Below are 15,868 nucleotides of genomic sequence, written 5' to 3'. Positions count from 1 at the left end.
AGATTATATAAACATATATATATATATATAATTTTATAACTTTATTATTTTTATAAATAAATAATTTAAAAAATAGATATCTATAATTCTGTAAAATAATATTAAAAAATATATAACTGTTATTTTTAAAAGGAAAATTTATTTAATTATTTTAAAATAACAAATATTATTTATTTATTTATTAAATAAATAAATAAATTATTTTTTATTTATTTAATGATAAAATTGTCTAATTAAAATATAATATAAAAAAACATTTTTAAAATGATTTATCTTCTTTGTATAATATTGTATATTATTATCATTACTCTTTATATGTATGTGTACTGACCAAAGTTCGGTAATATTTTCGTGCTCGGTTGTTGGGTCTGGGTGAGACCTGTGCGGATGACAATTTTTAGGGTAGGCCCAAAGCACGCGATAGGGTCGTTATGCAAAGTAATTTTATATATACATTTGTTTATAGATACGTTTGGGGCAGTGAATATAATATTGTTGTTATTTTGCATGTGTTGTTGTGAGTATGTGGCAATATTTTCTGTTGCATGTTTTTGTTGCATATCTGTTCCACATGGCTAGTTATTATTAACCCTAGTAAGATTGACAGATGCATGGGTAACAGAAAATGGGCCTGGATGACACCTGAAGATTATTGGTGCCCGTGGCAGGTGGTTTTTCTGTTAGAGATAAAAGATTAATGTTATTAGTATTGTACCGACCAGTCCTCGGTCATCGACCCCAGAGAAGACCTCAAACATCAAACATCGGTGTCATATAATAAAGATGGGCCACGTAAACTGGTCCCACAAGCAATATGAATTAACACAAAGGTAACTCCCAGATACTAAGAAAAAGCCTAAGTCACAAGGGATCCATGCACGCAAAGTGTATTGTGCATTCGGATGCGGCACAAGTAAACAACCCTTGGAGGCGCTAAGGCCCTTTAGGGTTAGTCTTTCCAAGGGAAGACTGCATGCATGGCACGTGAATACTTAGGGCACTCATAGAATAGATGGCCCCACAGCATTAGTACATGAGTTGGTACCTTGGCGGCCATTTTGTTAGTCGTTGCACTCCAATAAAGGAAAGTCCTATGTGCCAGATTACGCTAAGATTGTGTAATAGCGGCGCAAGTGTTAGAATGGATGGCTTTAAACTAGAGGGGGGTGAATTGTTTAAAGAAGATTTTCGCAAACTTTTAAAACAAGAATGAATTTATCTCAGGAAACAATTGATAAGAAATTTAGCTTACCAAAAAACAACAAACAAAACAGCAGAACCAGAAAAACAATCAGTTGTTTCACAGAAACAATCGGTTGTTTATACCAGCAAACAACAAACAAAACTTAAATTAAAGAGTTAAGGATAGAGAGATTGCACACAGATATTTATACTAGTTCACTCCAAATCCAGAGCTACATCCAGTCTTCTCAGAAACCTTGAGGAAATCCACTAAGCAATCACAACTTGATCACTTACACAACAACCAAGAGAATGACCTTGAACACCTCAAGACAGACACTCTTCTTGGCCAACACACCAACACCAAGATTGTTGATCTTGATCCCCTCAAGAACACACAACCAATCTCAGCAAACACAAAAACGAAACTTGTTTCACAAAGTACAAGGATTAAACTTGTTACAGAAGATAATCTGAAATCAATACAAGCAGAATCCTATTCCACAACTTTGATCAATCACAAACTTTCAGCAATTTCAGCTCTTTGAAAAACTCAAAAACTCTTAGCAAAAACTTGTCAAAGATTAATTCTCAAACCTGTTTTTCTGAATTTATTCAAAGATGTAGTTTGTTATCAAATCTTAACAAACTCTTAAATTGCAATTAAAGATTGGTCAAAGCATTTAATGACTAGAGCGTAATCAGTTAAATCATTTAAAGCTCAGTCAAAGATAAAACAGTTTTTCTGTTATGGTCCCAAAACAAACAATCGGTTGTTTCTTCGAATCAATCGGTTGTTTTGGTTTTTAACAGTTCAACTATTTTAAAAACAGTTTTCAATCTTTTTCTCAAAACATCTAAGTATAAACAATCGGTTGTTTCGACAAAACAATCGATTGTTTTAACTTAGTTTGAAAACATTTTACTTTCACAAAGATTGAGATGCTTATGCTTTAGATTCGATCAAGGGGTGGATTACAATACTCAAACTACCCCAGAACTATACTAAACCAACACCAAGCACAACCAAGGCTTCAAAATCCTTCAAAGGGTTTGGATTCTTCAAAGCTTGAACACCACTTGGTTCAACAGCAGGGTCATTCTCTAAGGAACATTATGTTGAACCTTGTGATGTTCAATGTTTTGAAGAATCCAAATCCTTTGAAGGATGTTGAAGCCTCTGCTTTGCTTGATGTTGTTGTGCTTGTTTAAGCTTTGTTTTGGGGTAGTTTATATGTTGTAATCCACCCTTGTATTTAATCTCAAGCAATTAGCATCTCAATCTTTATAAAAGTAAAATGTTTTTCAAACTAAGTTGAAACAACCGGTTGTTTTGTCGAAACAACCGATTGTTTATACTTAGGTGTTTTAAGAAAGATTGAAAACTATTTTTGAATGGTTGAAACTGTTAAGTACCAAAACAACCGATTGATTTGAGGAAACAACCGATTGATTTGAGGAAACAACCGATTGTTTGTTTTGAGACCATAACAGAAAAACTGTTTTCTTTGACTAAGCTTTAAATGCTTTAACTATATACGCTCCAGTCATTAAATGCTTTGACCAATCTTTTAATGCAATTTAAGAGTTTGTTAAGATTTGATAACAAACTATATCTTTGAATATATTCAGAAAAACAGTTTTAAGAAATAAAGAATCTTTTGACAAAGTTTTTCTAAGAGAGTTTTCAAAGTGCTGAGATTGCTTAAGAGTTTTTGTGATTGATCAAGGTGCTGGAATAGGATTCTACTTGTATTGATTTCAGATATTCATCTGTAACAAGTGTAATCTTTGTAATCTGTTGAACAATTCGTTTCTGTGTTTGCTGAGATTGGCTGTGTGTTCTTGAGGTGTTCAAGATCAGCAATCTTAGTGTTGGCCAAGGAGAGTGTGTTTCTTGAGGTGTTTCAAGGTCATTCTCTTGGTTGTGGTGTAAGTGATCAAGTGGTGATTGCTTAGTGGATATCTTCAGGGTTTCTGAGAAGACTGGATGTAGCTCTAGTTTGGAGTGAACCAGTATAAACAACTGTGTACAATCTCTCTATCTCTAACTCTTTAAATTCAGTTTTGATATTTTGAAACTGGTATAAACAACTGATTGTTTCGCTAAAACAACCGATTGTTTTTCCAGCTTTGTGCTTTTGCTGTTTTGATTTGAAAAACTGAATTCTTAATCAAAGTTCTTTTGAAGAATTTTCATTCTAAGCTTAAAAGTTTACTAAAATCTTTCTTAAACAATTCACCCCCCCTCTCGTTTAAGGCCATATATTCTAACACATTAGACATGGGTAACAAAACATAAGTAAACCCTAGTTACAACCTATATAAAGGGTGCTAAGAACCCTAACAAGGTACGCTGTTTCTAAGACTGAAACTACTTTATACATTTACTGTTTCTTTGCCCAATACTGATTTGAGTGTCGGAGTGCAAATGGCCGCCAAGGCGCCATTTGTCTTTGCAAGTGAGAGGTTCTTCCACCCAAGGAAGTTTTGATTCTCAGGCGGAGACAGACGGGCCAAAGACTATCGTTCGAGTCAACCGACAAGCGAGTTAACCGGTGAGAACAAGTATATTTTCAGTTAAGATTTGCTTATCTCCAGGGAGAATGGTTGCATGTTGCATACGCGACAATAAAAGAAGAGTAAGTCTCCAGGTAAAGGTACGCTGTTTTTTATACACTTTCTTAATCGTCGGAGTGTAATCAACAAATAGGGCGCCATCTGTCTCAACGAAGCTTTATTCTAGTGTGACAAGGAGATGCGGAATCGATTCCAAAAGAGGTAGATATAGAATGGATTATTCAACCTGAAGTCAACCGACAACCTAGTCAACTGACAAGAACAGTTAATAGACTCTTAACAATGTTTTTCATCTTTCAAATCTGAGATCAGTTTTTTTTTTCTAAATTAAAAAGATATTTTCTCTCCTCAAATATAAATATATATTTTTTAGTTTTAAAGAATAAATTTGAAAATTAATTATTTTTCAAAATCATTAGTCTTTGAGTAATAAATAATGAACATAAAATTATATTTTTAAAAATTTGAGTAACTGAATCATTATTTTTTAAAATTGAAAAATCAATAATTATTGAAGGGGATATATTTAAGTTTATATGAAGTGCGGTATTATTTAATCTGTTTTTCATGATTTACCATACATTGTGTCTTTAATTTTTAATTTGGTAAATTTAAAGTCAAGATCCACATACTATTATACGTTGATTTCGAATTTTAAATTATGTACAAATAAATACGAATATAAATGTTTATAATTTATTAATTAATTTAAATATCATATTAAATTTAAGTTTAGGAAATATAAGCGTTCTGTAAGACTGAATTTGTAGATTATTTAAGAGTGAGTTTCTAAACCAGCGTAGGAGTTGCTGTATTAGTTCTATCCATCTTTAATTTGTATAAAACTAGTGTTACTAACCTGTGCATCGCACGGAAAAAAAATACAGATATAATTATTAGGTACAATGATTGATGAAGTATTATTATTATTATATTAATAATATTTTATATTATATTTTTGACTTTTTTTATGGTATTTTTTGAGCTTTTTTTTATTAAAGTTTCATACTTTTATCATTTATGTCGATTCTTTTCATCTCTTTATCGGTTTGTTTCTTCTATTGTTTTTCATATGGTTGTTTCTATGTTTGTCGCAACATAAAAATGATTTCTTTTTTGATTTTCTTATAAAAAATTGATTGCTTTTGATGTTTCTATTGATATAAAAAATAACTTAAGATTTAAACTATATTATAAAAGTAAAATAAAAAATTAATGTTGTAAGTGAAATCTGAAAAATAAATAAAAGTGAAATCATAAAACAGTTATTTTATGTATATGACATTTTAGGATATGGATATATTTTGAATTTTGAATCAAATTTTGGTTTAAAAATGATAAGAATTTTTATTTATTTAGGATTTTGAAAATCTTAGAAAGAAAGACAAAGTTTTTAAGAATTCAATTGCCATTAATAAAAATATATAAATACCTTTTTTAAATTAGTAATTTATTGTATAGCTCATGTTAAGTTTCCATTTAATTATCAATATTATATCATTTTATTCATTAATTTTTCAATATTATAATTTATATTTTGTTCATAAAATCATGTGAAATGAAAATCAAAGCCAATAAATTTGTCATTATTTTTTTTTGTAAAAAAGAAAGAAAAGAAGGTAAACATTGTAAAAGTGGCATTCTTCAGTGTACATGGTCGCCGTTTGTGGAAGCGGCGTTCTGCAGTGTACATAGTCGCCGTTTGTGGAAGTAAAAATGGATATATTTTTTTTTAGACTTTTATTTAAGTAGGAAATAAAAATATTTAGGATTTGTATTTATTTATGATTTTGAAAAACTTAAGAAATTTTATTAATTTTAGATTTTTATTCAAGAATGACATTAAATATTTTAGGATATGGATATATTTAGAATTCTGAATCAAATTTTGGTTTAAAAATCATAAGAATTTTTATTTATTTAGGATTTTGAAAATCTTAGAAAGAAAGACAAAGTTTTTAAGAATTCAATTGACATTAATAAAAATATATAAATACCTTTTTTAAATTAGTAATTTATTGTATAGCTCATGTTAAGTTTCCATTTAATTATCAATATTATATCATTTTATTCATTAATTTTTCAATATTATAATTTATATTTTGTTCATAAAATCATGTGAAATGAAAATCAAAGCCAATAAATTTGTCATTTTTTTTTGTTATTTAATTTATGGTTTAAAAAAATTACGATGAATTAGTTACCAAAAATTTTTACGAAGAAAATAAAGAAGGTAAACATTGTAAAAGTGGCGTTCTGCAGTGTACATAGTCGCCGTTTGTGGAAGTGGCGTTCTGCAATGTACATGGTCGCCATTTGTAAGAGTGGTGTTCTGCAGTGTACATGGTCGCTGTTTGTGGGAGTGGCGTTCTGCAGTGTACATGGTCGCCGTTTGTGGAAGCGGCGTTCTGCAGTGTACATAGTCGCCGTTTTTGAAAGTAAAAATGGATATATTTTTTTTAGATTTTTATTTAAGTAGGAAATAAAAATATTTAGGATTTGTATTTATTTATGATTTTGAAAAACTTAGAAATTTTATTAATTTTAGATTTTTATTCAAGAATGACATTAAATATTTTAGGATATGGATATATTTAGAATTTTGAATCAAATTTTGGTTTAAAAATCATAAGAATTTTTATTTATTTAGGATTTTGAAAATCTTAGAAAGAAAGACAAAGTTTTTAAGAATTCAATTGACCTTAATAAAAATATAAAAATACATTTTTTAAATTAGTAATTTATTGTATAGCTCATGTTAAGTTTCCATTTAATTATCAATATTATATCATTTTATCTATTAATTTTTCAATATTATAATTTATATTTTGTTCATAAAATCATGTGAAATGAAAATCAAAGCCAATAAATTTGTGATTATTTTTTTTTGTTATTTAATTTATGGTTTAAAAAAAATACTATGAATTAGTTACCAAAAATGTTTACGAAGAAAATAAAGAAGGTAAACATTGTAAAAGTGGCGTTCTGCAGTGTACATAATCGCCGTTTGTGGAAGTGGCGTTCTGCAATGTACATGGTCGCCGTTTGTAAGAGTGGCGTTCGGCAGTGTACATGGTCGCCGTTTGTGGAAGTGGCGTTCTGCAGTGTACATGGTCGCCGTTTGTGGAAGCGGCGTTCTGCAGTGTACATAGTCGCCGTTTGTGGAAGTAAAAATGGATATATTTTTTTTTAGATTTTTATTTAAGTAGGAAATAAAAATATTTAGGATTTGTATTTATTTATGATTTTGAAAAACTTAGAAATTTTATTAATTTTAGATTTTTATTCAAGAATGACATTAAATATTTTAGGATATGGATATATTTAGAATTCTGAATCAAATTTTGGTTTAAAAATCATAAGAATTTTTATTTATTTAGGATTTTGAAAATCTTAGAAAGAAAGACAAAGTTTTTAAGAATTCAATTGCCATTAATAAAAATATATTAATACCTTTTTTAAATTAGTAATTTATTGTATAGCTCATGTTAAGTTTCCATTTAATTATCAATATTATATCATTTTATTCATTAACTTTTCAATATTATAATTTATATTTTGTTCATAAAATCATGTGAAATGAAAATCAAAGCCAATAAATTTGTCATTATTTTTTTTGTGTGATTTAATTTATGGTTTAAAAGAAAATACTATGAATTAGTTACCAAAAATTTTTACGAAGGAAATGAAGAAGGTAAACATTGTAAAAGTGGCGTTCTGAAGTGTACATAGTCGCCGTTTGTGGAAGTGGCGTTCTGCAGTATACATGGTCGCCGTTTGTGGAAGTGGTGTTCTGCAGTATACATGGTCGCCGTTTGTGGAAGTGGTGTTCTGAAGTGTACATGGTCGTCGTTTGTGGAAGGGGCGTTCTGCAGTGTACATGGTCGCCGTTTGTGGAAGCGGCGTTCTGTAGTGTACATGGTCGCCGTTTGTGGAAGCGGCGTTTTGCAGTGTACATAGTCGCCGTTTGTGGAAGTAAAAATGGATATATTTTTTTTATATTTTTATTTAAGTAGGAAATAAAAATATTTAGGATTTGTATTTATTTATGATTTTGAAAAACTTAGAAATTTTATTAATTTTAGATTTTTATTCAAGAATGACATTAAACATTTTAGGATATGGATATATTTAGAATTTTGAATCAAATTTTGGTTTAAAAATCATAAGAATTTTTATTTATTTAGGATTTTGAAAATCTTAGAAAGAAAGACAAAGTTTTTAAGAATTCAATTGACATTAATAAAAATATATAAATACCTTTTTTAAATTAGTAATTTATTGTATAGCTCATGTTAAGTTTCCATTTAATTATCAATATTATATCATTTTATTCATTAATAGAGATAAAATAAAATCATTCACTTGCTCTACTGATTCAGTTGTGGGACAAAGTATTGCTCCATCCTCAAAGTACCCAGGAGACATCATGTTAGTTAAAAAATTAGGATAAACAAAATTAACCAATGACAACAAAGGGGTTTCAGTGGCCTCAATCAATAGATCATGTGGGATTTCCAGTGAACACTCACCATTCTGAGAAAGTTTTAAGACTTCACAACTTAGCCAAAGATGAAAAGAGTTGATTGTTGACTTCACAACATCATATCTTGATGCTTTTTTTACAACTGGCAATATTTGCCTGAAATCACCTCCTAAGACCACAACCTTCCCACCAAATGGTTTCTTACTATTTTCTTCATGCACCGTTCTCATAAGATCTCTCAAAGTTCTGTCAAAGGCTTCAAAGCACATTCGATTCATCATTGGTGCTTCATCCCATATAATCAATTTTGTTTCAATTAAAAGCCTGACCCTATGACTTCCTTGAGCTATGTTGCAAGTCGAGTCTTCATTTATTAAAATAGGAATACAAAATCTAGAATGTGCTATCTTCCCTCCAGGAAGCAATAAAGAAGCAATTCCGCTCGATGCTACATTTAACACAATCTTTCCTGTAGATCTAATTGCAGCAGATAATGTTCTCCAAATGAAAGTTTTTCCTGTTCCACCATAACCATATAGAAAGAAAAAAACCACCCTTTTCAGAGACAACTGATGAAATGATGTTTTCATAAACATTTAGTTGCTCAGCAGTGAGACATTTCAATAATGATGTATGCTCTTTTACCATTTCATCTTTGTTGTAGTTAAGTTCATCCATAATAAAGCTATTTTGAAAGAAAGATGAATGAGAAGGATCAAGTTGTGGCAAACAAACAAACTCTTGTAATGACCTGTCATTTGCCATCAATAACTCTTGTATTTCTAATAAGCAAAGATCATGTAGTTCTTTATCCTCAATTTGAAGACCTAACATTTTTCAAATATACAAAACACGTTCATAATTTATAGTTGAAACTATGTAATTAAAATTTTCATTTTAAAGAATCAGTACCTGGCAACTGTAACTCCTTTCTTTTGTGGTATAAAATTCCGTCTGACAGTAATTTCCAAGAAGCATTCCAAACCACATCCGGTTTGGACATTGTATTCATGAACAATAATGAAACAAATAGATGCCTGAGTTCATGACCAGAAGCTAATTCACTTGCTTCTTTTATTGCATCAATGAATTCTTTGTCATCTTTCAATAGCCCTAGTGCATAGCAAGCTTCTTCATATGTATTGAATATTTGCCCATTTACTGTCCTGATGCTAGCATAGTCAACACAACCTTTTTGAATAGTTAACAATATCCTCATGTAATAAAATTCTCCAGATCCAGGTGGTACATAGGTGAGTCTACCAATATTCTGACCTTGCTTCCTTGGTTTCCATTGTCTTTGTGTAGCAATCCAGACAAACTTGGTTGGAAATTCAGCATATGTCAAATTCCTTCCATCAACATATTTTTTGTTGGCATCAAACCAACCGAGAAACATTGTCTTCATAGATTCATTATTTTGAAATACTTGATCAAGATTATCATCATCTTTAAACAGAATGGATTGTTGATTCTGTAAATGAAATGATAACTTTTGTACAGGTGGCCATCTATAATGTATGTCAAAGCCAAAAGTTCTCCAAACAGCTTCACACGGAGATAAATATCTACAATCATAATAATTCTTAATTTCATCAACATCTTGTGTACTACCATTGATAATTTTCATTGTAGCCCTGTCAGGCCCTTTGTTGACATATTTGAAAAGATATTTGATAGAATTTGACTTGTTGCAATATTCTGTATTCACATGTGCTTGATACCTCATAAGAAGATGGGGACTATATGGAACAACATTGCTATTATCCATTTGGATACCATTTTTTTCCACAAAAATTCCATTATTCCGACGTTTATAGATTGGATATCCATCTTCATCAATAGTAGTTACACATGTAAACTTTTTGGGAAAGAATTTTGAACATTTACCTTGTTTCATGCAAGGTGAATTTAATTTAGCCACTCCACATGGTCCATGTATCATGTAGCTTTTGACAACTTTGAACAATTTCGGATACAAATTTGGGTGAGGTAATTCAGCAGATATGACTTTATCAATATCTGTTGAATTTTGCAGCTTGTTTGATCCATCCAACCATAATAGTATATGAGCATGTGGTAAACCTCTTTTTTGAAATTCAATGGTGTACATTCCTGAAACAAAAGAAAAATATATGCAGAATTAATTATGGGAATATGCAAAAAAGTATATGCAGAAAACATACTACTGTAAATAATAACCTGCACTTGTTTGACCAAAAAAGTTATTCTTCTTGAAATCTGTCATCATTTGATCAAGTTTGATTTTGAAGACTCTACAAACAATATCAGGTCTATCTGATGGACTTAATCCTTTTGGCTCAAGAGCATCACGAATTTCTGGCCAATTGACATTGCATGTTATTGTTATGAACAAATCAGGATAACTAAATCTTTTACAGATGGCCATAGCATCTTGGAAATTATTGAACATGTAACGCATACTACCCGTAAAAGATGAAGGCAAAACCACACGTCTACCAACGCAGGAAGAATCAGTCTCTCCTCTGTTAATTGCTTCTTGTAAGCCATTCAAAATTTCAGACCGAATTAATTTTTGATTTGCCCTAATGAAAGACAAACGTTGTGCTTCAATCATGGTATAATAATCCACCAAAAATTGTTGAAACAACCTACGTGCATGTACTATGTTACCAAACTCACAATTTCTTTCTTGAATTCTGAATGCAATAAATTCCCTTAAGGAAACACAGATTCTTTTTCTAGTTTCACTGCCACGGTGCCGATCCCTTATTGGAATATTTTCTTGATAACCATCTTCTCCATAGGGGAACATCAAAGGATATTGTAGTGGAATGAAAGCGGTATGTGTTTCATGAAGCCTTGTTAAATTACCACAATTCTTCTTAACAATTATATCTCTGCCTACGTCCATGTTAGCAAAATCTCCCACTATTAGAGCAGCTATTTCATCTGATGACGGCGTATTGTACACTCTTGGATCTTTGAATCTATTTCTAAATAATCGAAGTGTAAAATCTGATGGTCTATCCTGAACAGAGACATCCCTTACTCTTTGAAAGGATTTAGCAAGAACATTGTACTCATCAATCATCTTTATGAAATCACCAACCAGTGATTTATCAAGTATGGATTTATCATTATTTGACCTGAAACCATATCCAACAGAATTAACCATAAACAATGCGACAAATAGAATGTTTAAGTATGAGTAAATACATAAATACTTACTCAAAATGGCTCATTCTATTAATTAATTCATTCTCTGTATCATATATATACAATTGTGCAAACTTGGGATTTGAACCTGCCTCTGGTAACAAACTTCCAATACAGTGATAATTTTGGCCACTAAGTATGAACTGAGGAGGTGCACTACCATTATTCATAGAAGAATCAATCTTTCCACCAATTGAAGTAAAGGAGAACATACTGTTGTAAGTTCTAATGTTATCTAAGAAATGCTTGCTTCTAGGATCTTCACCATTTAATAATTTGTGTAGCACTTTTGGAGGTCTTTGTAGGAAAGGTAGTTGTACTTTTCCCTTTTGGCAACATATAGAAAATTGAACTTCTTGTGGACGTTTTGATTTATCAGCTCGTTCCTCATACCACAAAACAGCTCCACAGTGAACACATTCAATCAAAGGTTGACCAACATGAAGAACATCTGAAAATTAAAAAGAACTCATATAATTTTGGTTTCTATACAGGAATCATGAGTTCTAATATGATGTATTATGAATCAATTAATAATGTATTAGAAATGCTTTACTTTCTCACACAATTGCTAATATGCTTACAGAAGTTATACAATATCAACAATTACATAATGTGCTAACCTTGTAATTCAGATTTTGAATATAGTTCACTTCTAAAATTGTTGTATACATCATCTGAGATAAATAAAATAATCATAGTTAGATATGGGAATAGTTCTATACACAATATGAGGAAGCACCTTAAAGATAATTTACCATTATTTTCATAACTTGGAGAAGATTCAGGATAATGCAAAGTTTTGCTAAATGAATTCATTATGTTCAAAGGATATCTAATAGCTTTCTTTTGAGAGACAGAGTAAGAATGGTGTCCACCTCCAGAACAATGAATAAATTCAATTTCCCCTGTATAGACAAATTATTGATATCAACAATGGATACATATAAACAGTAATTAATAAATTACAATTGCAACCTATTTGTTCTTCATCAATTTTTTGATGTGTTCCATAATGAGTACTTACTATTCAAAGGTAACTGATATAATTTCTTATTTTGCACATGGTCAGATGACTTTTGGAGTTTAGAACATAAAGAAGATATTTGAGCCGACATTGGAGTATCTGTCATCAAAGTTTAAAATAAGATATGACATCTCACAAATCCAGTATTAATTGAATAACTTAATGAATTTCATGGTTTAAGACGTCCACTTACTATAGTTCAATTCCGATAATGGTTTCCTTTGTGCAATTGAGTGCAGTGTGTTTTGAATTCCAGAACGACTAACTGCAAATAAAGAATAGTATAAACAATCATTAATTTAGTTAATGATATACAATATTACTTTATAACTAAGGCTTAAAGACTTACCTATACTTAAAGGACATGAGGGTTGTCTATTCTCTAAGTCTGATCCTGCATTCTGTGACAACATAGGCTTTGTACCCCTTAAGTTTTTGTTTTTGGTTGTACATTGTGGGGTAACAACCATGGAATGTTCCTTTGTTGCATTTTCGGATGAACTGTAAAGTACATCTGCATTAAATTTTGATATTGAATGCATTAGCAGTTGCTTCAGAAAACTTACATTCTAAACTCTAAATAATTACTTGCCTATAAGGTCTAACCCGAATATAAGTTTCTTGCAGACTTAGCATTACTTGACAGACAAAAATCTTTTGTATTGTCTCTGCCAAAAAATGCATTTTGTGTGTAGTTTAATCCATATGCAGTAGTTGTTACCTTATTCCTTTGGCTTATGGTTTCTTCGTTAAAAACCAACTTCATTTTCTTTGTTGGATGGTGGTATGATTTGTCATGGACATCTGTAGTGCATTTTCATTGTAATACATTAGTAGTAAATAATAAACAACAATCATAAACTCATATACCTGTTCTTAAAACAGAATCTGTTTCTCCAAATGAAATTGTGCTTGTCTGAGAACTTTGTTCACTGCAATTTTTATTTGAAGTGCCTGAAGAAATATAGTCATCAATGATAAACTTAAATTCAATATTACAAAAAAATAAAAAACACATGAGTTTCTACATGTGACTTTGCTAGTTTTTCTGTTGAACTTGTTTTGAAGGATGATTTTCCTTCGATTTCTTGCATACTTGGACTCATATGGATCCATATGAATATAGAGTTATTAGTGAAGTTCAATTAATTCCTCAATTAAAGTCACAAAACAATTGGTCAAATACTTACTCACCATGGAAAGTTTAGAGCGAGAATATCCAAATTTTTCATTTTGGGTTGCACTTTGACATTCTGCAGTTTGGGTTAAGGTATCTGTACATAATATGCTTATTCTGCTAAAGTAAGAGCAAATTAGGCTAGACGACAAACTTTCACACAATAGAACCAAGTTGTATTAATAAAGGTGCCTGCACATTCCAAAATTGGATTAATAAAGGTTACTACACATTCTAAAATTGGATGTTATACTTACAAATATTACTGACAAAGATTCAGAAAGCACATTTTATGAAAACTTATTGACATTGGTAGGTTCCCAAGGTACATATTGAGCATCCCATAATATGTCTCAGATTGAATACTGTGCTTGAACAATTATTTTATAGACAATTAAATTTTATATGTTCTGATATAAGCACAACTAAACTACTGCTTTTGTGCAGGATGCTCCATTCAAAATTATTCAGATTTGAGATAATCTTTTTTTCATAATTAATGGAAGATTGAGCAGAATGAATCTTCTGGATATGGACATTGGTAACTACTCAAGCTACATATTGAAGATCCATAAAAATTTTTGATACTTCAACAATGTGTTTATGATACTGTCATGAAACGTCCAATATCTATATATATAAACCAATATTATGCTTGAAATTTTATTTTATAACCTATTAATAATTCTTACAATTACAATTTATAATTCTTTCAATTACAATTTATAACCAGTAAAATCATTTAAAGAGAAGTGTTATATTTGGTTTATTTTATTTAGATACTGTATAAAGGTGAATGGACATAGTCGCCGTTTGTGGAAGTGACGTTCTGCAGTGTACATAGTCGCCATTTGTAAAAGTGGCGTTCTGCAGTGTACATAGTCGCCGTTTGTGAAAGTGGCGTTCTGTAGTGTACATAGTCGCCGTTTGTGGAAGTGGCGTTCTTCAGTGTACATAGTCGCCATTTGTAAAAGTGACGTTCTGCAGTGTACATAATCGGTTGACGCCAGGTTGGTGTCATCGCCGTGTTAGATAACGGAAGATCAGGTGGTCTGGCATCGCCGCAAGAAGCACATCGCCGGAAAAATAAATAATTTATTTATAACTTTTGAAAAACACATAAATTTAGTTAATTTGGATTCTTATTTAAGAATGACATTAAATTTTTTGGAACATATATTTATTTAGGATTTTAAATACTCATAACTTTTATTTATTTTAAATTTTTATTTAAGTAGGAAATAAAATAATTTAATATTTTGTATTTATCCGTATATTAGTTCTCAATTTTATATTAGTCTATTTTAATGAGAATAAAAAACAATTGCATTAAGAAAGATCTATGATAAATCTTTCAATTTTTATAGATTTTCATAACATCAATATAGAAGAGGTGAAATTAAAATTACAACATTTGCTAATAATTGCCTACAACTCTTCATGATACTAATACAACAACTTTTATGCACTCACAACAATTATGATATTATTATCAACACAAATTACAATCCATGCTACAAATTCAGATGATACAATACTTCAAATCGTGCCTGCACAGGATAAATAAAAATAAGTTACGACAAATAAAAATAAGTTTTCAGTTATTATACTTTATACTTCAGAAAGTAGATGAAGAGAAAGAGTAGTCCAAGAAGAGAGAACAATATTCCATGATGAAGAACATCTATCACCTTAAAATAGTCGTCGTTTAAGGTACATAGTCGCCTTCTATAGGTGCTTTGTGATTCTGATGCAAAATCTTCTGCAAAAATAATATAGAATACTGGAAAACGAAACAAACAGAAAAGTAACAATATTAATACTAGTGGAGCAAAGGAAATGCAAAAAAGATGAAGAGATATGTGCTTGCTTCAAATGTGCTTGCTTCATTTCTCACAATCTACAACTTTCCTGTGACAGAAGTTTCTGCATCCTCTCACAATCTTCAGCCATTGAATATCAAAATATGCAAATGTACAAAATAACAATAGCAATACACAACTATACAATGCAAGACGTAACATGTCATATATAATAGTATTTATCCATAAATAACACCAATAAATAAGTCCAATAATATTAAATGAAAAACATAATTCTGCAAAATATTTCAAATGTATAGCAATATTACATAATTGAAGAATGTTTGTTGATTCAGGAATGTTCCATAATATCCTCCAAACATCAAATTTGAGCATAATCCTTAAACTACATT

The 15,868-nt window shown here is 30.4% G+C and overlaps 1 pseudogene; it reads right to left on the bottom strand.

The window, feature by feature from the left end:
• Positions 1 to 8,082: 8,082 nt before the first annotated feature.
• On the bottom strand, positions 8,083 to 11,324 carry LOC137820560 (uncharacterized; annotated as a pseudogene).
• Between the last annotated feature and the right edge of the window lie 4,544 nt (positions 11,325 to 15,868).

Source organism: Phaseolus vulgaris, chromosome 9 (assembly GCF_051622355.1).
Source record: "Phaseolus vulgaris cultivar YP4 chromosome 9, ASM5162235v1, whole genome shotgun sequence".
NCBI lineage: Eukaryota > Viridiplantae > Streptophyta > Magnoliopsida > Fabales > Fabaceae > Phaseolus > Phaseolus vulgaris.
The sequence above is the reverse complement of the archived record's forward strand: the minus strand, read 5'-3'. Positions and strand labels throughout refer to the sequence as shown.